The sequence below is a fragment of the Adiantum capillus-veneris genome, chromosome 1 (genome assembly GCF_014529385.1).
Source record: "Adiantum capillus-veneris isolate H3 chromosome 1, ASM1452938v2, whole genome shotgun sequence".
NCBI classification, from domain to species: domain Eukaryota; kingdom Viridiplantae; phylum Streptophyta; class Polypodiopsida; order Polypodiales; family Pteridaceae; genus Adiantum; species Adiantum capillus-veneris.
In genome coordinates this window covers 104,439,876-104,464,550 of record NC_140931.1, presented here as the reverse complement: position 1 = coordinate 104,464,550, position 24,675 = coordinate 104,439,876, and positions in this window count along the sequence as shown.

Genomic DNA, 24,675 nt, shown 5'->3' with positions numbered 1-24,675 from the left:
ATTTAAATTTTCCTCACATTCTCACATATAGAAGGGTACACAAAATAGAATTAGAAAAAAGAAGCACAAATTGAATAGGAAAAGGGTGTATTTTATCTGTCACAAGTTCACACATAAGGAGTTTCAAAAATAACTCACCTGATATACGCAAATTATACATAGTGACCCCCTCGAGGATAAATGTCGACTGTACAAATTCCCAAGTCATAGTTTATGCTATGTTTCTGATGCGATATTAGGGTAGCCTAATAGTGTTAAGAAGGTCTTAGTACTTTCTTTCTTAAATGAGTATAGAATATCCATTGTTCCATCACTAGGTTAAGTAGGTTATTCCCTAACCATAAAAAGACTAGAAGTAAAATCCAGTGAAATTTAAAGCAACTAATACCATTTATCAACCAAAAACTGTAAGTCAATGACACAATATCATATCTTGAATTCAAAAAACAAAACCCTAATATTTGATCAGCCCATTACGTTCAGTTGACCTGCCAGAGAAGAGAGATCATTTATCAATGAGTGAGAATCAACAACCTAAAATTTGAGAAGGACCTATGGGAAGGAGCATACATTGCTCAATCAATCCCAAGAAGAATGTCAAAACTAGCTCACCACAGGTTTATCTTAACACAATTAGTAAAAATCATCAGGTTACTGAGATTTTATCATCATTGGAACCATTAACATTTGAACAGTATTTAGCCAAAAGCTTCCTAGAAGACTTTGCTTAAAACAACCACAGTGATGAAAAAACAAACATTAACCAACCAAGGCACAAAGCATCATATGCACGATCATGAATGGTTTTAATTTTTTTAAAAGAAAAAAGAAGCAACAGTTTGGCCTCAGCCAGTATGGAAATGGACACACATCAATGTTAGATTATTGGGGGAGAACATTGAAACATATTTCAATGCTAGAAATATACCAAATCAAAGGTAACACAGTTAAAAAATCATCAGTACAAACTAATTTAGTACCAATGTAAGAAGCTTTACCCTTATCAATGATTTCCATATTTAGGACAGTAAGTACGCTATAACCCTTTCTCACAAAATGCAAGATAAAACAAGTTTCAAGGCTAAGTGACGGGAAGATTCAAACCTCACCTCAATAAAAAAGAGAAAGTGGAAGCCATTCCAGTCTCTTTTGAGCACAAAATCCCCCAATATTTGCTTACAAGATTGGCTCAAAGTCGAAGACGATAGCTTATTGTGTAGTAGGTAGATAATAGTGACGGTGCAAGTGGGAGAGAGACGGGGGACCACAGAAAACATTTCTAGCAACTAGGTTGGTGAAATCCTACATCAGAATCATGTCAACATCCCATCACGCTTGGGAGGAGAGACTCACTTTATGACCATGTACAAAATTATTCCAATGGTAATAAACCCATTGAAAGTTAGTTTTGAGAGGTGTTCTCAGACAGGAGGAATCATAATATAGTCAAAGTGAGTTTAGGGACGAGTTCCCTCTGGTGCATATAGACTATATTATTTTATTTAGGCCGAGAAAGTGCAGGAAGGGGTATGGCCCATAGGAGGAGAGATTCAAATATTCTCTATCAAGTGAAAGGCCCTTTAACGGATAAGGTTAAGTCATAATCAATACTACAATTTATAGGCTCAATCCCAAGGAAACATCCTATAGGTTAACCAAAATCAAGAAACTTACTAGTTTCAATAGCCAAAACCACCCATCAGGCCAGTTTGGGTTAGACATGCAAGGTGTGGACTCAATAGGAAAATATAACCATTTAATTCATCTAGTAAGTACAAGACAACAAAAGTGGCTCTAGATTAGCAAGTTGAAGTAGTTATTGTGTGTAAGGACAAAGATCAATACAAATAATTGGCTCAATGTAGTCGAGTGTAGCAATCAAAGTTAACCAAAGAAAAACTTCCCATTAGCTCCATTAGGAAAAATCGTTTGGATAATGTATTTTCAACCAAATAAGTGTCAAAGTGTGTGTGTGTGTGTGTGTGTGTGTGTGAAAATAACCATCTGCTACATTAATAGTTCAGGTTTAAGTGTGTGTTTAGCTAGATTAAGCAATCATAGCCAGATAAAGTGACCAAGCGTGTGTGTGTGTGTGTGTGTGCTCGGATTAGCCCAGGCACCATACTCAATGAGTTGGCAATAAGCCCATTGTGTATGGGCCTACTACCTCATCAAGTTGATGAGAGTAGAATAGTCAAGTTCAAAGCCAAAGAGCTGTATCATATCAAAAAATCCACGAATCTCATCGGAGCTATAAGTGACAATGTTAATAGAGAGGATTATGCTCTAGTCGGCATTTTAAGTCTTTGTTAACCAACAGAAAATAGTATGGATGTCCTTCATAGTTAGCCGTAGAAGTTTTCCATGCATTTACCAATTTCTATGGATAGTCATTAAATGAACCGTCCATCCAAGAGTAGTCCATTCAGATAAAGTGTTCATCAAATCATAAGAATCAAAATAATTACACGAGTAAATAATTTTGGATTAACCTGCAACCTAAAACTAGCAGAGTCAAAGACTATAGAAGCTGTGAGCAAGAATCCGATCTATAGACAAGGGCTGACCACCTAACACATGTCAACCTAACAAGTAATTATAGAGAGTGGGTCCATCAAATACTATAGACAAAATTTTCCAAAGCCATCATAGTGCTTTCCCACTTTGTAGGAGAACCTTGTTTTTAGGATGTGTGTGTTGATGTATTAAATTTAGACTTATACACAAGCGAACATAAAAGTCAAAAAACAGCTGGCTTTAGACAAAGGACAGAGATCATCACAAAAATGACCCAGTCTTAGCTTCATTTTTGTACATCAAAGTGATAATGAAGTCTTATTCTAGTTCATTTGAGATACAAAAATTTATATGGTTCTAAAGTGGAGGAAACCAGATTCTTCAATGTTGGATAGGAGCTAAGCCAAAAAGATCCTATGTAAATATATAATTTTTTCTTGCATCCATATAAACAAGACAACAGATTCATTAGCCTTGAATACATATTATAGGTGTTAATGAACCTATGAGTTTTTATCCTTGTCCTACTTAGAAAATGTTTTAACTTAAAACTACTATCCTTTTTAGAGCATCAAATAGCCTTGCAAAAGTAAGTAGATAAACCAAAAGAAGTGTTTTTCCACATGTTTTTGTTGTGATCAGAAGGCCATCACCCCTTCTAATCCAAATGTCCAAACCCTTTGGTTTTAAAGTGTTATGATCAGATGCCACCACCCCTTCTAAATCCAAGTGTCAAAAGATTCCTATATTATTTCATTTTTTAAACAAATTTTGTGACATATTTCAAATATGATATAAAATTACAGCACAAAATATAAAGCTGTATTTTTTCATGTGATCAAAATGCCACTACCCCTTTTGATCCAATTGTCCAAAGATCCCTTAAATATTTCATCAAAAATTTAAGTATTTAGGATAAGATGCATGTATTATCCTTTCAGAATTAAGTTATTTAAAATGTGTTATGATCAGAAGGCCATCACACCTTCTGATCCAAGTGTTGTCCTAAATCCTTTTCAAAAGTAAGAAGTGTCCTAAAACTTGAGCCAGTCACTGCATCAACTAGTGTCCAAGTTGTGAGCAAAATATCATTAAAAGTGAAGCTTAAAGTAGCCCAGACAGCTGCCAGCCAGTCTATTTCTCTAGTTAAAGTACCAAGCAGCTATAAATTTAGAAATTCTAAAAGCCCATCGGATCCAATGTAAGAAATGGTTAGGTATTTACTGTCACAAACCAAGCATAAGCCATGGTTTGCACAATCCAATACTGAATTAAATTCATGCCATAGTTCTAGAGCTATCAATAAATCCATGGTTTTCAAGTAAAGCCCATTCTAGATGTCAATTATTCAAGGTAAAGTCTCCACAATAGTATCAAGAGTCATAGCTCAAATCATGAAAGTCAAATCTAAGCTTCATTCATAGAGTTAAAACAGGCTTTTTTGTTGCCAAAATTTTTAGATGAATATGACTCTTTCTAGCTTTGACAACCAGCTGGTAGGGTATAGTTAAACCAAAACCACAACCAAACTACCCAACCACAATCAAACTAGCCATCCAATTCAATTATTACCCCCAAGGGAGTGGGGGTATCCCTTAGGTATTCAAAAAGTCCAGTAAAGATCAAGCCACATTATGCTGTGAAGGCAATATCACAATGCAAAAGACAATGCTACAGTAGCCATCCCCAGGTGTAATTCCGGAATACCTAATCATGTTACTGCAACCTATCATAGCTCACCAATTTACTAACCAAGAGATTTTCCATGGTTCTATAAACCCAAATTCCCAAGCCGAGTACACTAGATCAGTTGATTGTGAAAAGGTATTGCTAAGTAATCATAGTGTAGCCCTATCAATGTGATTAAAGGAACATAAAAACCCAAAGTAAAGGATTAGTACTCCTATAAACATAGATCATTGAAAGCATCAAGAGACATCATGAGCTAGAATTCATAACGAAGATTAGTTTTATGCACAAGACGAGCAATTAGAGTTTATCAAAAACAACACAATGATCCGAGCCTATCACAAATTTTTGTTTATCATATTTTGTTGGTTTTCCTTGCTTCTAGAGGTTTACAATAAAAGAAAGAGTGAGAACAACCTCTTGGAAAAATTAAAAAAATTTGATTTGATAGGAATTTTTTCTTGACTAGTTCACCGGAGGTGAAAGGTAGAGGGAGAACCTAGTGGTAAAGGGAAGGAAAAATATGTAAATGTGAAAAGAAAAGATATGATGTGGTTGTGGAGCCATGCACCCATGATTCAAGGGTCATGAGTGGCTCATATCATCATGGATTTGGAGCCATATGATGATTCAAACAAATGGGACCCAAGTGGAAGACTTGGTAAAGGAAGGAACCAGACACATGATTTTGCTGAATTTTTAAAAAATACTTTCACTCCGATCCAAGAAACGTTGTCTTCATCAAAGTTGTAGCTGATGAGCTGGAGATTCTGGCCATATTTTTTTTATAATTTTTGCATCTACAGTCTAGGAGATATGGCCAAAATGGCGGACGCCAGTTTTTTCAACTGTGGTGGAGATCACCCCCTCTACCTTTACACACACACACCCTTCCTTTTCCACATTGAGACCTTCTCTAAAAATCAGCCATTAGTCTTCTCACCCTCCTCTCCTTCCTCCTCTCTCTCAAGCTCAAAAACCCATCAAAATTCCTCTTCTAATCAGCTCTCAAGTCATGATTCTTGTTGTAATTCATAAGTTCTCATTCAACCCCTTTCTATTATTACTAGATATGTATTGATTTTATGTAGATTCTTTACATTTTAAAATAAGTAAGCTCTTGGACTCAAGCTATGGAGGAAGGAGTGAAGACAACACAAGTGATGATGGAGCTAATTGGTCAACAAATCACTTGGAAGGAGCTTCTTCATTGGTTGAATGTCCCTAATCAAGCTTCATTTGTACAAATTACACTTGGATCTTAACCTCACTCCTAATCACTCTCTTTCCTATATAAAGAGGCCTTCCCCTTTGTAATTTCAAGCCTCCCTCAGCCCCATTGAGTCTTTGTATCACTCACCATGAGCCCATAAGCTCATTCATTCACTCTATTCTTGCACATTCTAGAGTGCAAATTGTTTCATGCTAGTAACCTCTCCTCCTCTTACTTATGTTAATTAAGAGAAATCTTTTATATGTGTGTGAGACTTCTTGGCTAATCCTTGAGTGGTTGTTTGGTAATCTACATGAATATTTGTGTTGGGAGTGTTTGAAGTCATCCATTCCTTGTACACACACTAAGGTTAATGCTTCATTCATAGTGATCTCTCTCTCTCTCTCTCTCTCTCTCTCTCTCTCTCTCTCTCTCTCTCTCTCTCTCTCTCTCTCTCTTTGTGTAGCGGTCCTAGCCCACGCTTCCAAGACTAGGTGGTGGCCTTATCTCATTTCCCTTGTGGCGCAATGGAGTTTGTTTTGGTGTAGAGGCCGCCATTCCAAATTTCCTTCGTCATAAATTGGTGCCCCCACTGAGGAATTCTCAAGCAGTGCTCTGTCAATCCTATGAAGGAAGATCCATCAAATTCTCCGAGACTTCCACTATGGTCTCGCCAAGAAGCTCGAGAAAAGAAGCGTCTTTATCGACAAATGGCACGTATCCGGGTAAAGAGAGTTAACTACACACACCCTTCTTTGCTTCAAGGAAAATCTTGTAGTCATCAAGTCCCTAGGTCAAAAAATTGTGTTGAGTGCTTTGTGGCTAGTGTGAAGACACTTCTTTTGAAGCCTCGACTTCAGGTGGTGAAAGCACTCTCAAACTCGGGTATTAACAAGTTTTTGGAGAGGGAGCTACACATCAATGGGGTGCGGTATTGGCAAGAGGCTACATATGGTGATGCACTCCAACTACTACTAGCAAGAAGGCTCAAGGTGGTTGAGAGGGTAGCCATCGAACCCTATGAACTCTACAAAGCTGAAGATGGTCACACCAAAGCTAGGCTAATCACTGGTGAGCAAATTCTTCGCATCTCTCAAATGGTGAGATCCAAGAGAGCTCAACTTCAATGAAGTGCTTCATGGAAGTTTGTATTTAATGCACCAATGAATAATCCCATTTTCTACAACTTTCAATCAATTCAGAATATTAGGGTGAATGTGCGCATTGATAGAAAGATTTTTTTTCCAGCAAAGATTGGTCTTCTATTTTGGAGCTGAGAGGTTGAGAGAGATATTGTTGTCCCCTGACCCTATAATATTTCCTATTTTGGAGTATAATGTATCTTTTGATGTTCACATCTTCATCTTGCTTTAAGCATACTCCATGAATCATAGGGATTTATATGGACCTTTCCAACCTCTTGCTAGACAAACTGTGCATATAATAGCTAGCACAAAGCTTAGGTTCCAAAACATCATAAGGAACTTACTAGGCCCTCGTCGTCTAGCTTAGATTAATGCATCTATCAATCCATTTATTCTACCCTTAATAAGATATGATTTGGGCCTAGACATTTTCATCTTTGTGCTGTATTGAGAGGAAGGCAACCCACTTTTATGATGGCTTTCCCAAATTTTTTTGGGCATAGTGGGGAAAATGCTGGGGATTTTTTGGATAACTTGGAGATGGCTTTCCTTGTCTCTGGGAGGGATGACGAAGCATTGAAATTGAGAGCTTTTCCTTTGGTGCTCAAAGAAGAAGCTAGGGTATGGTTCCAGGCTCTAAATCCAACCCAAAGAATTGATTGGGAGGGATTGAAGGCGGCTTTCCTACGAATATTTCAACGAGCCAATTCTGCAGAAGAACTATGGCAACGGCTTCTGGCCCTTCATCAAGTTGACCCTCATGGTTATGCAACCTATGAGGAAGGTTTTCTGAAACTTTGGGGGCAATGGTCAGACTCACTAAACCCTGGTGAGCGAGCTCCCAATTGCCTCCAAAAGGATCGATTTATCTCAGGTTTGTACCCCTTGCTAAGGGAGAAGGTAAAGAGCAAATTTCCAAATGCTTTTGAAGATGCCTTAAGAATTGCTAGGGAAAAGAATAGAAAGATTCTCTATCAAGCCCAAGTTGGCCAGCTAGCTTTGGGAGGCAATATCACAACTATGGAAGCTTCTCACATACCTCCAAATGTGCCTAATGCACCAGACCTCAATAGAGGTCAACAAGAAGATATGCTCCAACAAATAAACAATCTCACAAACCAGCTAGAGGGGTTGAGAGTAAATCTTGTGCAGGGTGCAAGAAGGCCTATTGAGGGAAATGGTGGGAATCGGCCACCAATGCGACGTCAAGCAAGGGAAATGTTGTGTTACAATTGTGGGGAAATTGGCCACGGCATGTATAATTGCCCTCATCCCAGAAGATATGACTACCCTGTCAGAGGTCCTCGACAACAAGTAAGTCCTCCCCGTGCTAGAGCTCAAGCACAAGAGCAACCGCAACCTCAAATTTTGCAGCCACCTCGTGCTCAAGCTCAAGCCCCTGCTACTCAACCAAATGTGAGCATCATAAGGATGGAGGAGGTGCTCAAGGGCAGAAGCAACCAGGAAGAAATAGCTAAAGGGAAGATGAAGATAGATGAAGTGGCTACAATGCCTATCAAACGTGTGCGTGTCCAAGATGAAGTAGGTAAAGAAACAAGCAAGGATGCAAGCAATGAAGCAAGTACATCTCGGGCAACTAAAGATGAAGCCAAGAAGAGAAAGACCCGTACTAGGTCTCAAATTGACATCTTTGATTTCCCTATGGGATCTCGGACACAACCTTATGACTTGACAGCTGATGTGAGTTCTCAAGGACCAAAGATTACTTGGCCACAACTACTTCGTATCTTCCCAAAGCTTCTACGACAATGGTCAAAAATGGTGAGCACGAGGGCAAAGCGAAGTAAGCTAGTAAGTGTAATCAAAGCATATGGTCTCAAGGATATAGTGCCTTTGGTGGAGGCTCAAATCAAGGGACAACGGATTCCAAAAACTTACATTGACATTGGAGCAGAGGTTTGTGTCATGACAAAAAAGCTAATGCATCAATTGGGTTTAGAGGTAATGGAATCATCAAACTTTAGGGCAAAAATGGCCAATAATGTCTCTGTCACTTGTGTGGGTGTAGTGAAAGCTTTGAGAGTTTCTGTTTTTGGAATCACTACAGAGGTTGATGCTTATGTGATGCCAGTAAAGGGAGAAGGATACCCCCTTATTTTAGGACGACCTTGGCTCATGGGTATAGGAGCTAGGCAAGATTGGGCAAGAGGAGACTTGGAGTTGAGGCCTCGCATGGGTGGCCATAGTCGGAAGGTGGTTTATAACCTAAAGAATGGGCGACAAGAGAACCTTGAACTAGAGACGTCAGCTGATGAGTGGAGCTCAAGTGGATGCTCCTCATCCATGGACGAGGAAGAGAGTTCAAGTGAAGAGAGTGATAGCACTCTCGAAGTCATGGGCGTCACCATAAAGGAAACTACCTCATCAGAAGACAACCCAAGGATCCAAATGGAGAATGTGTGGGATGCCAGCCTAGAGGAGATGTTATCCAAGGACATAAAGGAAGAAGAAAAGGAGGGTTATGTAAATGTTCTCAAGAAGCATGCATCATTGTTTATTTCTGATTACACTCACATTACAGGTGTCACTGCAGTGAAGCATCGTATCCATCTAAAAGAAGGGAGCAAGCCAGTAGTACAAAAACTAAGAAGATTAGGAGTTGTGCAACAAAATGCACTGTTGTCTGAAGTGAAGAGACTCCTAGAAGCAGGATTCATATACCCAGTAGAAGATTCAAAATGGGTCTCCCCAATAGTGGTGAGGCCAAAGAAGAATGGTAAATGGCAAGTGTGCGTGGATTACGAGCCACTAAATGCAGCAACAAATAGGGACCACTTCCCTCTCCCATTTCAAGATGAGATTCTAAATGAAGTAGCAGGCCATGAGAGATACACAGTGTGTGATGGCTACTCTGGCTACTTTCAAATACGCATTGCAGAGGAGGACCAGAAAAAGACTACTTTCATCACACCATGGGGATGTTTTGCATTTCGAGTCATGCCTTTTGGTCTCACCAACGCTCCAGCCACCTTTCAACGATTCATGAACATGGTCTTCCAACCTTACTTTGGTAAGTCCATAAGGGTTTTCATAGATGACTTTTGTATTTACAGCTCCAAAAGTATGCATCTCGGCAAGATTGATGAAGGATTTACTCGTTTAGCTAAGCTGGGTGGACAACTAAACAAGGACAAATGTCACATTGGGGAAAGCAAGGTTACACTATTAGGGCATGTAGTGTCCATTGATGGAATCGAGGTAGATCCTAAAAAGATAGAAACATTGCTAAATCTACCTTCCCCAACTTCCATCAAAGAATTAATCTCTTTCTTGCAAAAGCTAAGTTATTTGAGTAGATTCATACACTTACTCTCCCAAGTGATATTTCCTCTACAACAGCTGACTCGTCAAGAGACGCTTGTTTGGAGTGAAGAAAGTGATGGGCATTTTAGAGAGATTAAAAAAATGTTAGGGTCACTCCCTGTAATCCTCCAACCTTGTTGGGAAGAAACATTCTTTGTAAACCCTAGTGTGGGAGAAGAAGCCATTGGTGCTGCCCTCCTACAAAAAGATCCAAAAACATCCTTTATGAGGCCTGTGTATTTTACTAGCCACCTCATGGAAAACACAGAGAAGGCCTACACCCTGATGGAACAGCTAGTGTTAGCTCTCATGTTTGCGGTAACCAAATTTCGGCCATACTTGCTGCCGAAGAGGTTTGTAATTATCACTGTGGAGGATATGTTTCCCTATGCACTACAACATATGGAAATCTCTGACAAAATAGCAAAGTGGGTGGTGCGACTTCAAGAGTTTGATTATACAATACAGGTTGAAAGAACAACTCGAGCATGCTTAGCCGACATTTTAACAAACAAGTGCTATGAAAAAGTTTTCCATTTGAAGAGAAAGGAACTTCCACCACCTCCAGCTCCAGAGGCTTTGGTCAATGCTTATAGCCTCTACTTTGATGGAGCATACAAGAGAACCAAGGATAAGGCAGCTGCAGGCATCGTGGTCTTATCTCCATTGGGAGAGAGGATCCATGGTGAAGGGATCACTCTAGAAGATGTCCACTCCAACAATGAAGCAGAATATCATGCTCTAATTCATGGCCTTTGTTGGTGCCTCGATAATTCAATTAAGAGATTAAACGCTTTTGGTGACTCCATGCTTTTGGTAAGGCAAATGCAAGGTACATGGGCTTGCAAAAATGCCCGTCTCTCTACTAAAATGAGAGAAGCAAAAGCTCTTATGAGGAGATTTAGGGAGGCACAAGTACATCATGTGCCAAGAGACCAGAACAAGGATGCAGACCACCTAGCATCATCAAAGTTAAATGAGTCAATAGTGGAAGCAGTGGCCATCAAACTTCCACTTTAGCAAGGCAAGGAGGACTTGCAAGATATTATGCACATTCTGGAGCAAGGAGAGGCTCCTAAACACTTGAATGCAGGGGAAAGGCGATGGTTAGCTAGGAAGGCTACCAGGTATCGCATAGTAAATGATGACTTGTATTGTCTTGGTAAGGATGGTGTGCTTAGGAGAGTGCCTTTGAAGAATGAAATTGAAGAAATTTTAAAATCTTGTCACGATGATATGTGCGGAGGACACTTTGCACACGACGTCACTAGTAGAAAGGTTCTACAAGATGGGTTTACTTGGCCAAGTCTTCATCGTGATGTCAAATACTGGTGTCAAACATGTGATGAATGTCAGAAAGCAGGACCAGGACGGCTCATAGCTGAACCTCAGAACCCAATAAAGGTATATGGGCCCTTTGAGAAGTGGGGAATTGATGCCATAGGGCCTCTACCACGCACTCAGTCAGGTAAAGAGTACATCATCATGGGAGTAGACTACATGACTAGATGGGCTGAGGCTATGCCGACCAATAGAATTACTGCTAAGGATGTGAGTCAGTTCATCTTTGACCACATCTGTTGCCGGTTTGGCACCCCTCTTGAAATACTATCTGATAGAGGACCAGGGTTTAGAGCAGACTTGGTAGGAGAACTCATGAAGAAGCTAAATATTCAACATCAACACTCTACTCCTTACTACCCTCAGTGCAATGGTTTGGTGGAAAAGGTAAATGGAATCATTTGCAAAATTCTCACCAAACAGGTACATGCCTGGCACCAAGATTGGGACAAACACCTGAATGGAGCTCTATGGGCCTATAGAACCTCCTTTAAAACCACATTAGGGTACACACCCTTTCATTTGGTTTATGGAAAGGAGGCGCTTTTGCCCATTGAAGTGAAGTTAACAAGTCTTCGAATATTGGGTAGCCAGGTAGGCTCTCAAAAGGAGAAAGTACATCAAAGGATCATGGATCTAGAGAGGCTGCAATTGGATCGTGAAGAAGCCATCAACCACTATTCTCAAGAAGCAGAGAAGCGCAGAGAAAAGTTCAACAAAAAGCTAGCATCCAAAGACATCAAAAAGGGATCTCTGGTGCTTCGATATGACAATCGCTTCGACACTCGTAAGGATGGAAAGTTTCTTTTCCGATGGGAAGGCCCGTTCTTGGTCACCAAAAAGTTCAAAAATGGCTCTTACAGACTTCAAGACATTGATGGTAAAGTACACAAGACCAGGACAAATGGATGGCGTCTAAAGCCTTATCACATCAGGATAAGGTCAGCTCAAGATCAAAGAAAGTAGGCTAGAGACATAAATACCCCTAGCCAGGTTTGGGGGGGCTATGATCCGAGCCTATCACAAATTTTTTTTAATCATATTTTGTTGGTTTTCCTTGCTTCTAGAGGTTTACAATAAAAGAAAGAGTGAGAAAAACCTCTTGGAAAAATTAAAAAAATTTGATTTGATAGGAATTTTTTCTTGACTAGTTCACCGGAGGTGAAAGGTAGAGGGAGAACCTAGTGGTAAAGGGAAGGGAAAATATGTAAATGTGAAAAGAAAAGATATGATGTGGTTGTGGAGCCATGCACCCATGATTCAAGGGTCATGAGTGGCTCATATCATCATGGCTTTGGAGCCATATGATGATTCAAACAAATGGGACCCAAGTGGAAGACTTGGTAAAGGAAGGAACCAGACACATGATTTTGCTGAATTTTTAAAAAATAATTCCACTCCGATCCAAGAAACGTTGTCTTCATCAAAGTTGTAGCTGATGAGCTGGAGATTCTGGCCATATTTTTTTTATAATTTTTGCATCTACGGTCTAGGAGATATGGAAAAAATGGCGGACGCCAGTTTTTTCAACTTTGGTGGAGACCACCCCCTCTACCTTTACACACACACACCCTTCCTTTTCCACATTGAGACCTTCTCTAAAAATCAGCCATTAGTCTTCTCACCCTCCTCTCCTTCCTCCTCTCTCTCAAGCTCAAAAACCCATCAAAATTCCTCTTCTAATCACCTCTCAAGTCATGCTTAATCTTGTTGTAATTCATAAGTTCTCATTCAACCCCTTTCTATTATTACTAGATATGTATTGATTTTATGTAGATTCTTTACATTTTAAAATAAGGAAGCTCTTGGACTCAAGCTATGGAGGAAGGAGTGAAGACAACACAAGTGATGATGGAGCTAATTGGTCAACAAATCACTTGGAAGGAGCTTCTTCATTGGTTGAATGTCCCTAATCAAGCTTCATTTGTACAAATTACACTTGGATCTTAACCTCACTCCTAATCACTCTCTTTCCTATATAAAGAGGCCTTCCCCTTTGTAATTTCAAGCCTCCCTCAGCCCCATTGAGTCTTTGTATCACTCACCATGAGCCCATAAGCTCATTCATTCACTCTATTCTTGCACATTCTAGAGTGCAAATTGTTTCATGCTAGTAACCTCTCCTCCTCTTACTTATGTTAATTAAGAGAAATCTTTTATATGTGTGTGAGACTTCTTGGCAAATCCTTGAGTGGTTGTTTGGTAATCTACATGAATATTTGTGTTGGGAGTGTTTGAAGTCATCCATTCCTTGTACACACACTAAGGTTAATGCTTCATTCATAGTGATCTCTCTCTCTCTCTCTCTCTCTCTCTCTCTCTCTCTCTCTCTCTCTTTGTGTAGCGGTCCTAGCCCACGCTTCCAAGACTAGGTGGTGGCCTTATCTCATTTCCCTTGTGGCGCAATGGAGTTTGTTTTGGTGTAGAGGCTGCCATTCCAAATTTCCTTCGTCAACAAGAGGAAAATTAAGTTATCAGATCAACAACATAGTATGCATGTTTGGTGGATACAGGCGGACGCACACTAAATCCTGTAAACACTGACTCGATTTTTCAAAAGAAGCCGTGTAATTCAGCTTATGATGGTTTTTTAATTGTAATGTAATTTGTCATACCCTCTCAACCTCTCTAAGTCTACACCCTTGTAAGCGGCCGAATGGCCGTGGGAAGGCTCCCTTAACTTTTAAGTCAAAACCCTTAGTTTGGACTAAGGAGATATCATTAGCTTGGAAGATTTGAAAACGTTTACTGTTGTGAGAGCTTCTTGCTGCTACAAATTGTAATCCTCTTTTCTCATGGATTGGTAATCAAAATTCATTTCTGAATAGCACATTGTATTCCTTGTCTCTTGCTCTACAATGTAAGTATAATCATTTTTTATTATAATCATTTTCGATTCTATTGTGGTCCGGGATGCTTTTCTTGTGAGCTAAATGTATTGATTTGAAGGTTAAAATGGTTGTTTTTTGATGTTTTGACTATGGATAAGTGTTTCTATGCTTAAGGGAGACCTTTTCGAGTAGTTCTATTTCAGTTTTTCGCACACTTTTTGTGATGGATCGTGATTTATATACCTTCCCAGATGGTGCAAAACTTTTGTGCCCCTAGGTGTTGTGATACCTCTCCTTAAGTTTTGTTGCTTTCCGACTTCGTTTGTATGCCGAAAAGGCGTGATGACCTACAGCGGTGAGATTGGACACATACTGATTTTTTGACTAGGAAGTGGTTTTGTCGTAGAATGAGCAGCCCTCTGAGTTCACTTTGGTGAGATGGACACTCTCATCCGGAGTCGCTTCCTTGCATATTGACATTATGTAAGTACAAAAGAGCTATGATGCAAACGTCCATCTCGGTGACCCGCTAACATTGGCATTGCTTCCGGGGAAACCGATCCTTAGGTGGTGAGTGACTCAGTGTATGAAAAAATCTCCCTTAAATCTTTTGACACCCATTCTGCTTAGACATAGGTAGTGAAGCAGCTAGACGTAGGTTTAATGGTTGGTAGAGACTGGAGTCCAAGACTAGCCAGTGCTACTCCTTAAGAGCAAAGAAAGCTATGGGTGAAGTACAAGATAGTATTTCATTCTTCGATTTTTCTATGCTTTGAAAGGATTGTTCCACCACACGCTTCGTTGTTATTTTTGTACTGTTAAGTTCATTTATGTTTGCAGATTTATTTCAGTTTATAGGAGTAGGTTAGGAAACAAAGTACACCATTATGTGGGGCCAAAAGAATTAAGAAAATAATTATCAAAAACCTTATTTTGGTGTTGAAGAACATAACTTTGAAAAGTTGAAGAATTGATGGTCAAAATTGAACAAAACCCAGTAAAACCTTCAAAAAGGGGATAAAAACACTTGCTAAAAACAGACTGTGCAAAAAACTTCCAATTTGCCTGTCCAACATGGATCACGATCCATGTACCTATTTGGAAAAATGTGTTAAAACTGCTTCCCTTGCTTAGAACAGGTTCTCAGACATCATAACCTTGAGTTTGGTCCGAAATAGAGTGCTAGAAGATCACTAAAATCAAGAAATTGGGGTGAGTAGAGCAAAACCTTGGGAATTGAGGAAAATAGGGAAAAACTGAACTTTTACTTGTCTAAATTCAAAAAGGGAAGAGAATTGGGATCAACTAGAAGTAGGGAACCAATATAACCAAAACTCATGACCAGATGCTTCCCAACATGGATTACGATCCATGTTCCAGGTTGACATCTGAAAGTAAGATTTTACCAGTGTACTCCTAGGAGATTACTAGGGGGACAACTTTTCCAAAAGGAGCCATAGAAAAAAGTGAAAAAACCTCATCAAAATACCAAAAAATAAGTTGTTTGCAAAAAACCGCAAAATAGATACAAAATCTTTCTTTTGATTTGGAAAAAAATGGTCAGATCCAAAAAGATTTGGGAAATAGCATCACTAGACCTTGTGTCACTAACTCACAAAGTATTAGTCCAAAATCTTGCCAAACATGGATCACGATCCATGTACCTTTTTGGAATTTTGAGCTGACAATGAGCAAGTAGAGAAGTGATAACAATTGAAGCACTTTCTCCCAAGGGACCCTTATCAGAAAATTTCAAAAAGAGGGCAAAAGGGGACAAAAATCACATCAAGAGAAAACCACTAGAACAAATCCTAAAACTAACTTTTGGCTGACCTGAAAAACTCCAAAACATTCAAAAACCAAATAGCTAGTATCGGTAGGCCAAGGACTAACTGTGGGCCAAGTTTCAGTGTATACTGACACTAAGTAACATGGATCGCGATCCATGTTCCTTTGGCACATTTTGATATCAAACTAGCACCATAGCTAGAGGGCATCACAGAGATCTAGTGGTCCTTCCAAAATTGAATTTGGATGGAAAAAAACATCCCAAAAGCCCAAAACTGGCATGAGCTTTGGCAAGTGATAGAATTAACCTACCTTCCAATCTAGAGGCTCATCTCTAAAAATTTTGATACCATAAGACCTTCTAATCATGTTGAACCTAATGATATCAACAAAATTTCATTTGGCTTCCAAACATGGATCGCGATCCATGTACCTCTGAGTCAAAACAAAAATAGAATTCTACCACACAAAGAGCTAGTCCACAATATCCTGGTGGTTCTTTCAAAATTGAAATTGGACCTAAATTGTTGAGGTTGTGTGAGGAATTGTGTGCTAATAAAAAACCTAGCTAAATTTTGTCGATTAAAAGCAAGAACTAACAAGAACAACTGTAAGCTCACAGCTATCAAGAAAATTTTTGACAGGTTGCAGGTACTAAAGGATACTACCCATCAAGCAAGATCAAACGGGGGATTCAAACTATCTAATGAGGTAACGTGGTTTGGATTTTGCATTACCAATTCTTCATGAATTTGCGATCAGGAAAATTGTACCAGAATAGAAATCCCAGCATCTTTGATCAAGTGAAAAATCACTCAACGAAAGAAAGTGGGAATCAGATACCATTTCCACCGTTAGAACCCATTCTAGAGGAGAGCTTCTCTAACACTTCATCAGAGAGAACATACAGCCTCATGATTGAGGATTCTAACAAGTAGAACTAACGAAACAACTTTGATGGGGGCAGGTCCTTCTTAGTCTGCATCTGATGTAAAATTGTTGTATTTGAAGTTTCAATTTGAAAATGGGCTTTAAGGCCAAAATCTATAAGGATGGAATGGACCGCTACTGTGTTAAGTTGGAAAATAAACCGAGCGAGTTCAGAGACCTTGTAGATGTTGATTATGATAGGGATAGATATTATGATCAAGAGGGAATGATGTATCTAGTGGTTCATAACCCTTTTATTGTGGATAAATGGGGAATGATATGTAGATAATGAGTTGGTCGATGAACCACCCAAAATGGAGAAACAAAACACGGTATCTAGATGCACCAATGAGACAAAGTGCCTTAATACAGACAACACGTATGTGGGGCTATATAGGTTCAATAATGGAGAACAAACACTCTGTTTTTAGAGATGTGACGAACCTCGCATCAAGGAACTGATTGACCGTAAAAACCTGTATGTTTACATGTACACAGAGGAGAGAAGTATTCAGGTGGTCATAATAGACAAGTATGGCCGAAAGCACTCTCTAATAAATTGTAAGGAATTAGAGAGATGTACATATTTTGGGGGACCACTCCACCAATACTATGTAAATCCGGAAGAGGTAAAAACCACAACTACTCACACAAGACCTGAGATTGTACATGTGGGCCTAGTGAGAACCAGGGTGGAGGAGTCTTTTGGACATGAAGGAGTCCCAAACACAGGACCTTTAGGAACAACGGGGTCTAGGGCTTCCATGAACACACATAGGGGTAGTATTGTTCCTGATGTCACTTACACCACTAGAATCCCTCTGACTATTACTCGAGATCGACTTGACAAGCGTATAGCGGAAAGGATACCACTGGTAGTACCAAGAGGAGATTATGAACCTAGAGAATCCCACTAGGAGGACCTGTTTTTGTTAGAATGGTTGCAGAGGCAAGACATATGCGACCATCTTCGGTGGCAAAATGCGTACCGAAAAAGTATAATGGATCAAGAGATCTGTATGTCCATGTAGCAATCTTCAAACAAGTGTTGAGAGTGGAACATGTAACCAATTTCCATACTCAATATGAAGGTTTTGGGTTGACATTAGAAGGAACTGCTTTGATTTGGTTTCAACCATTAAAAAACTTTGAATTCCGAAGTATTGAGAAACTTCTCCAAGAGTTCATTGAGAGAGGTGGATCAAGCATAACACTGTCTCCCAGATCTATGCATTTAGGCAAAAGGACAAAGAGAAGTGAAGGAGGCATCGCTTCATTTCAAGCAATATATAAAAAGATGCCTTGCTCAAGAATTACCTCAGGATGAAAAACTATCAGTCCTTTCCATAGAAGGATTGCGAAATGACACGCTGAAAAAGGACTTGGAGTTGAAGGCATGTGTAACTTTTGAGCAAGTCACGAAAGAGGCATTGGGTTTGGTAGATAATTGCAAGGCATATGGGGAGGTGACTGAAGACAAAGATTAGGGAATCAGTAGCACCTCTTCAACCACTAGTGAGTCCATGACAAAATTGAGAAGGCAAAACCCAACTGTTCCGGACGTTGATCAAATGATCAAGGAAGTGATCAGAAGGATAAACCAACAAAACAGGACAAACCCAAAGACATGACAACCGCCCACCCAAAAATGTGAAACATGTGCAGGAGATCACCCAACCAGTGGTGCAACCTTAAAAAAAGTCTAGGAGTAAATGCACAGTGAGTACTGAAGTGGTGTGCTAACCGAACAAAAATGGACAAACCATGAAACTCATGAATGTCTCTATAATCAGAACTATGTTAGAGAGAGAGACAATATGGACCACGGGGAGGGCAAAAATTTTCACCTCCTCCAAGGTACCAAGTAGGGCGAAATAACGCAATCCTAGGGCAGGAAAAACCTCAACCTGTGTTGGGACATCAACCTCCTTTACCATAGAACCACCTTCTGCTCAGAGTATGGTCCAGGTAATCTCATATCGTGAAGATTCAAACAATACTTACGAGAGGGGATTTGATGGTAATGCATATGCTCAGGAGGGACACAATCCGTGCATAATTCCTGAAGAGATTCCCAACCCTCATACGTAGCACAACCAACTAAAAAACATTACTTGGTCGATGAAAATATGCATATGTTCATGGCAAACAGGGGCTACAAACCTAGGGGTATCCTCTTGAGCGAGACAATCAATGGGGGATGCACAAGCTTCTCCACCACCTGTAGGACCATGCTATGGATGTGGTGGTGTTCATTGGGCAAGAATTTGTCCAAACAAAGGAGAATGGGTAAAACTTTTTGGGTTCTGTGATGGATGTACCACAACCCATCTCATTCCATAGTGTCCAAAAAACCCTAACAATAAAGGGAAATCAACCATGAACAAGATGCGGATTGTGCCAAGCTCAAGTGGAACAGAAACAGAACCAAACATTCTGATAAACACGATATCTAGAGCTCATGCATATGAGGCAGCAAAAAAAATCCCAGCCAGCCAAACAGAGATAGAAAATTTGTTTGTTCGAACCCCTAGGATATCCTAGAAGGCAAAATGAGACAAGATAAAGGCCAAAAGAGAAAAAGAGAAAATGGCATTGGAAACCAAATTACTGCAAACAGAGGAACAACTACAAAGGGAAAGAGATCTCAAGGGAAACAACGAGATAAAAAAACCATCGGTTATACCATCTGGAGGATTTGTCTTGGCAGACAAGGTTTTCGAACCTTTAGATGCAATTTTAAAAGCTTATGAAGCAAGGCTAAAGCCTAACCAAACCCAAGAGGATAGGTGGTTAACGTACCCTCATCCGGGCTATGAGAAAGAGAGGCTGAATATTTGCAAGGATCTCATCCAAGCCGCTCAAGCGCTTATGGAACCATCAATTTCTATTGCTTCAAAAACTGAGGTATTAATCTATGAAAAAATTCAAGAGTTAGTGTGGGACGCATGTCTAACCTCACCATCCTATCTTATTGTAGTATTAGCGAGAACCATGATTAATTTGTCAAACCATGGGACGAAGCTGACTCAACTAGTGCATAGTGGCTACAAGAGTTTGTCAATCTCTTGGAAAACAACTAACAACTCACATTTAACCCAGGCTACACTCAAGTGACTGAAATCACCAAAAGTCAATCGCTCATCGCAAACAAATCACATCCGTTACAACATCAAATGACATCCAAACATAACAAAACTTCTAGGAAAAGTTTATAAGACCTAAGCACACATGCTTATGGTCTCAAACCCCACTTTAGGTCAAGTTCCAAAATCACGATTATTAACAGCATTGGATTTTTGACCTATTCGTTTTTGACCTAGAATGCATCTAAATGCTTAGCAATGATGTCCCGATACCCCGCCTATGCTTAATTTCTGATTTAAAAGTGTAAATTCCTAGTTATGATGAAATTAGGCCGCAAATCAGCGATGCCAAAAGCTACAAAATACTGTGAATGGCTTACGTCAATGCGTAGAGATCTTACCTACGATTGCAATGTGACAACCAGAGAGAGACTAGGAAGTACGAGAAGGACAAAAGTGAGCGCCGTTAGCTCACGCTGTGTATTTCTTATCCAAAAAACTTATAAAAAACTTAAAAAATTGGCTTTTATACCTTAGCCATGGTTTTTGGGTGGTCAAAACTAATAATCTAGAGTTCTACCAAAGCTGGGTAATGACTGGTTGATACAATCTACAAGCTTGTAGCCCCGGCTCATTAATTAGAGAGTTTATCCGAGAAAATAGGAGTTACAATATTCCCGATTTATCAAAATAATAAATGGTTTACAAAGAGAACTCCAAAAAATGGTGTTCGTGTTAGCTTGCTGCTAACATTCCCCCCTCCTCGCCTATGTCGTCCCTTGACAGAGTTTTATGGGCTGAAATAGTCTTCGGGTTGACGATTGGTGAGGCGGTCTTTAAGCGTGTCCAGTGCCTTCTGGTATCTGATTCTTCTTTCTTTGTCGGGCACTTGCAAAAATTGCACCTGGATGTTATGCTACTGACCACCGGTGCAAATATCTTTGTTCGCTAGGTGAAGAATCTAGTGTAGAAAGCTTTTTCAAAGGCCAGCATATTATTCAATGGCAAGAACATACATGTGGCATAGAATCCGTAAAGGAATTCTTCTGAAGGCTGACTACTCAGATCATAGCATAAGCCTTTGTTACCTTCCAAAAATGATATCCATGGGGCTCCTGTTTTCTCAAGCTCATTAAAAACTTGTATACATGTGAGCAACATTCTGCAGATTTTATATAACATGGCACAAGAGAGATCTGGTAGACTCTTGAAGAAAGACATGGCGCCCGTTAGGGTTTTCACCATGTATTCCTTTATTGCCTGTCCTCTCTCTGGAGCTAGCAACCTTGGGTAGTTAAGCCATGTTGGCCTCTTGTTTTGCAGTGCTTCATGCGCTTGCCATGTCCTTACTCTGGGTACATGACAGAAGGTTGGATCTCTTTGAAGGGTTGCAGGTGCTCTTGTAAATCGAATCAGGTATCTCAGATTCTTGTTCAGCCAACTTAACCTCCACTTTGGGTGGTCTTTATCTGCACCATCTTCTTGCATAGCTTTGTACAACCTCTCTTTCACTTGTAGTAAATCCACTTTGATGAGAGGGTATGGCAGGGATTGTTGATGCCATTGCGCATTGATCTGATTGGGAGTGATTTGAGTGATGTTGACAGAGTGTAAAACTCTCAACTCCCAATCCATTGTGGCTTTCCACTGCTCATCCACCTCTAGGGTGATCTTCTCCTTCAGTGCGTCTTCTTTAGCTTTTGACAGCTGGACCATTGGCACCGTGTCTACATCTGTGATATTGATTTGAAAATCCTCATCACCACTCGGATTTGCTGTAGACTGTGTCTCAAACTCAGCAAACGAGATTAAGGGTATGTCTATCTGTGGCGGCTCTAAAGTGCCTGCCTCTTCTTGAGTGTCTGGTTTCCCATCTCTGAGGAGTTGATTAATTCTCTTGAATTCTGCTATCTCCTTTAGGAGCTCCTCCTTTCTCTGAACCCGCATCACCAGGTCCCTGCGTTGTGATTGTTCTAGCTTGAATTCCAATTCAAGCTCTTTGTTTTTCTTCTTGAGTGCCTTGTACACTTCGTCAGTTCCTTTGATCGAGGCCATGGCTGGATTTTCTCTATTTGATGTAAGAAATTGCTTGATTATTTATCCGTTGTTCAGAGTATTGCAGAGAAGCATTGGCAACATCTAATTGCACCTGAATTTTTTGAGCTGACAGAGATGTCGTAAGAAGTTCATTCATCACTTTTGTCAGCTGCTCGTCTTCTGCTTTGCATGCATCAGATAATTTGGTGAGCAATTCACCTAATTTTTTCCATTTCTTTTTGTTGCCTATCTCTGGATAATTGATGTTGTTTAGCTTCTGCCTTCATCTCTTGCACCTGCCTTTGAAGATCGGTGATGATAGTCATCCTCTCTTCTAACTCTCATTAGAGAGCATCCATCACCATCTCAAGTTCCTTGGCCTTTGTGCTGCAGTTTGATGCTGCTGAACGGAGTCTCTCCATCATTTTTTGCATCTGCCGTGCATATTCATTGACTTATACTATTATCTCATTGTTTGATTGCCACTCCTCCTATCTTGCCAGCTGAGATGTGCCTGCTAACTCATGTGTGGCTTCCTGCTGTGTCGTAACTGCTGGTGGTTCTTGTGTGGAGGTAGATGGTTGGTCTTCTTCTTGGTCCAAAGGCTTTGATGCCTTGGCAGTTTTTGGCTGAGTGGAAGTAGATAATGATGGCTCAAACCTTGTTTTCTTTTTTGGTGCCGACCTTTCTTTCTTCTCTGGCTCGGGTTATTTCTCATGTGCAGTGGTAGACTCTTTTTTTGCATCTGCTTTTTTATTAGACTCTTGTGCAAATTCAATTGCCTTTTTCTCTTTTGGCTTTTGAGTATCTTATGAGGCCTTCTCCTGTTTTGGCTCGGCTTCTTTCTCTTTTTGTCTCTCGTGCTAGTAAACTTCTTGTGCGGATTCTGTTTGCTTGGTGCACTCAAAATATTTCTCTTTCTTAAGTGATGGTGGTGGGCTTGGCATGGGGTGTTCCTGTTGTTCGGCAGGCGGTCAGGTTGGTCGGGGAGATCCATATCCTTGCCGTGTTTCTTCTCTAGCCCTCTCCTCGGCTTGTAATTGGTCTTCCGCCTGTTTGGCTTTCTTAGTAGCTTCTTCTGCCTCCTTCAGCTTTAGAGCTTCAGCCTCTTGGTACATTCTTTCTAAACGCTCTATCGGATCATCCATCTCTTTTCTTGTGTGATGCTTCATTCATGGGCCTTTGAGTCCAACAGACACCCATTTTTCTGGGTCCTTCCCTTGTGCTTGTCTACTGTGCTGGTAGGCCTGTTTCTCTCTTTCAAAACGCTCTTGTTTTTGAGTTGGATCTTCTTGGTGCATGGACACATGTTTTCTTTTCATCTCTTCTCTCCGAACTCTCTTTTCTTCATTGTCAGAGCTCTCGCTGCTGTGCCTTTCTGGTGAGCTGTCAGCTGACTCTTCATCAGATTTATATGATCTCTTTCCTGACATGGTATCTCTTGGAGAGGGTTGTGCTGCAAATATCCATGTATTCTAATCAGGAGCAAGCGGTAGGTTTTCGGCCATGCCAATGGCATGATATGCTATTCTAACCAAGACCTCTGGCGCACCCAAGTAAGTGATTTTTCCTTCCTTCTTAGTGCCCTTCAAAGTTGTCAAGACATACTGCACGTGGTCCACTGGTTGTCTTGTTGTCGACTTGAGAACTTGAGTGAATGTGGTGGCCACGGCGTGATTTGGCGTAGTGTACCTTAGTGGTGTTTTTGCTAGAAAATGAAAGTGCTGGTGGTACAATCAGGCTGGCTCTTCCACTTGTTTGTGAATAAGGTCGACGAATGTAGCCGCGAATGTCCCTTTGGTAAATGTTCCTGTAGTTTTCTTGTCCCTTGCTCACATGGTCATTCCTTCTGTGGGCAGTCTGAGTGCCTCTGCCTCTATCTCTTTAGTGATCACTACTTCAACCTTGTTCCCTTGGGTGTCGGATATCTGTGCGGTTCCATCTTCTTTGATTGTGAAAAAACAAGACCTTCCCAGAAGAATGGGGCAAGGCAAGAATAAAAACTGTAGAAGAAGAGGCCAAACACTATCTGCTCATTGCCAACCAACTGTATAGGCGGGGAAAGGAAAAACAACTACGGTTCTGTGCTACAAAAAGAGAATATTACATTATCTTAGATCAAGCACACTCAAGACAGCCAAGGGGACATTTCTCTGCTAATAAAACAGCAAAGCTCGTGCTACACTCAGTCATATGGTGGCCAACCCTGTTTATGGGTGGAAAGACATATGTCAAACGATATGATGAATGTCAATGCGCAAAACCACCCCTACAGAGAGATGAAATGCCACTGAGGCCAATGATGGGGGTACGTGATTTCACCAAAAGGGGATTGACTTCATTGGTCCCATCATACCTCCAGGATATAGGACGTATGCACAATACATCAACACACTACATGAGGAAATAGACGCAAGCAAAGGGGACCCAGAAAAACGATGCAAGAACTACAACTAGGGATTTAATATTTACGTAATTATGAAAATTTTTGTGTGATCACAAGGTCTTATTGACACATTTACATGATTACACTAAACATGATGACAAAGAAACCGGTTAAGGGCAACCAAGAAACCCACTAAAATCTTGCCGGGCTTCTTAGTATTCCCGGCGGGCGTGTTGGGCTTTTACATTTTCCCTGCATGCGGGCCCACCAAGAATACTGTATAACCTGGCGGGCCGGTAGAATTATATATATACGGGCCCAATCGGTCCCGCTGGGTGTTATTTCATTGCTTCATCTTCACACACAGACACACACACACACACACACA